Raw genomic sequence first — 2171 nt, 5'->3', positions numbered from 1 at the left:
CATCTTTCTCAGACTGAAGCCGAGAAAGATTCTCTGCTTTTAAGGACTCCTGTGATTAGACTGGGGCCATCGAGACAATTTCCCTATTTTAAGGCCCGCTGAATAGCAACCTTAATTCCATTTGAAACCTGAGTTTCCTTTTGCATATTCACAGGTTCCAGAGACTAGGACATGAACATCTTTGGGAGGCCATTATTCTGCCTACCACAACATGGAACAAGAATAGAAGGTAGAACTTTTTTAACAAGCTGGGATATAATTGCTAATATTTTTAGATAATAAGATGATACCATGGCCTATTAGGAGTATGATGGTCTATGTATTTTTTTGCATTTTATAACTTTTCTTGTCATGAGTATTATCTTTATTAAAGAAAAAAATAATGAGTTGGATAATTTGATTGACATGTTTATCATCTGTGAGGTACCACAGTTAATAGCATGTTAGAGTTCTAAAGGCAGTTTCTATTAATGAAAAAATTTTTAAAAAGAAAGAAAAACAATAAACCTTGTATTTAAAATAGTAAAACTATTAGGTACACATCTATAAAAGGAACTTTACTGAGAAACAAAATAATATTTGAAAAAGACAAGCATGCTAAGCCCTGAGACTATAAATTCAATTGTTTCAGAATTAATTTATAAGTTTAATGTTATTTTTAATAAAGTTACCATGGGGAGCATTTAATATAATTTTCTTTTAGAATTAAACCACATTTTAACAAAATGTATTTGGCAGAATAAACAGTCTAAACAATTTAGACTATTTTGAAAAAAAGATGAGGATGGTCGGAAAGGATTTTTCTCATCAGATATAAAATGTATTTTGAAGCTGCAATGCATAGAACTGAAGCAGATATGTCAGAAATAGGCCATACGTGTAGTACTCTTCTGAATCAAATACTACTGGTGTATATGCAATACAGTACCTGTTTGAAGAGTGAAGGCAAATAAATGTTTGTATTGGGTACTTGCCAAGGAGATTCAAGGTTTGATACAGAAGAGAAACCCCAGAGATCATTCAACTTGTTAAAAATTAAACATTTGATGGAAATTTATTTCTTCTTAGCAAAACTGTCAGGCCTTTTAGAAAAGTAATGTCTCTATCATTGAAAGAATTTTTATTATTGAAAATTGTCAGCTTTAGATGAAGTCATGAAACCTCACTCAGATACTTATTTCATTATGTCTCAAAGGATTTTGATTTTTTTAAAACACACTTTTTCTTATAATTTATATATCACCAAAACAACAGCTGGCATTTGGGAAATCTTATTTTAAAACTTCAAATATCCAAGAAAATCATTCAAACTCTCCAACTTCTACTTGACATCTGTTAAGGCTCAACCATCCAGTCTACCACACTCAAACCTGTAGTTTGACAAAATCTTATCTATTGACTTGCAAGCATGGGAGCACACTGCAGAGGAAACATGAATGGAGCTCTCCAGAGGGGGAAGAGGGTGCCATCTCTGTAAGGTTTGGGTTCCTGCTGAAGGAGTCTGAGGAAGCTCTCAGGGAAGGGAGACCAGTTCTGGGTTTCATGCTGTTTCTGCAGCAGGATTAGGAGAAGCAGGGATAAACTAGGAACTGGGTGCTATCATGACGCAGGGATGGTTTAGTAACTGAGTATCTCCAGTAATAGATGGGTGAGGATAGAAAAGCAGGACTGGAGGCATCATTAGGAACAAAGCAGTGGTCACGCAAAGAGGGGGGTTCATGATGGCATTTTATAGCTGCATGACCTTGGAAGAAACAATGTTTCCTGTTAAGTTTGTAGCTGGTTTTATCTGTGTCTGTCCTCCCAGCCTGATTAATGGCAGGACTACTTTTTTCTTTTCCAGTCCAAGCTGATTTACAGTCCTTCAGTCCCAGACAGATTTTACTCTTTCACATCTACAGAACCAACTCCACTTGAATTTTCCCGTTATAGCTTCTGAAAATAGCTATATCCGTTGATAATCAGCTTTATTTTAACAATTCAAGAGAAAAACAGTGTGAATTTATGTGGTTGTTATTCAAAATTATGCTATGAAGACATGGATTAATGACTAGGAAAATTCAGTGTAAGATTGTTTTAGAGTTTGGTTTTGAGTTTCAATATAAGGGAGAGAGACATTGGAGACAAGTTCTAACAACTGATCAGATATGACCCAGGGTATTCGCGTGAGC

At 35.1% G+C, this 2171-nt stretch overlaps 1 non-coding gene across 1 annotated transcript; it reads left to right on the top strand.

The window, feature by feature from the left end:
- Positions 1 to 386: 386 nt before the first annotated feature.
- On the top strand, positions 387 to 460 carry LOC132364194 (small nucleolar RNA SNORD28). Its single transcript, XR_009502744.1, has one exon. It is a non-coding gene; the product is annotated as a small nucleolar RNA SNORD28 (small nucleolar RNA).
- Positions 461 to 2171: the final 1711 nt, after the last annotated feature.

This window comes from Balaenoptera ricei, chromosome 3 (genome assembly GCF_028023285.1).
Source record: "Balaenoptera ricei isolate mBalRic1 chromosome 3, mBalRic1.hap2, whole genome shotgun sequence".
Taxonomy (NCBI): Eukaryota; Metazoa; Chordata; class Mammalia; order Artiodactyla; family Balaenopteridae; genus Balaenoptera; species Balaenoptera ricei.
Note: the sequence above shows the minus strand (reverse complement) of the source record. Positions and strands in the feature narration are given on the sequence as shown.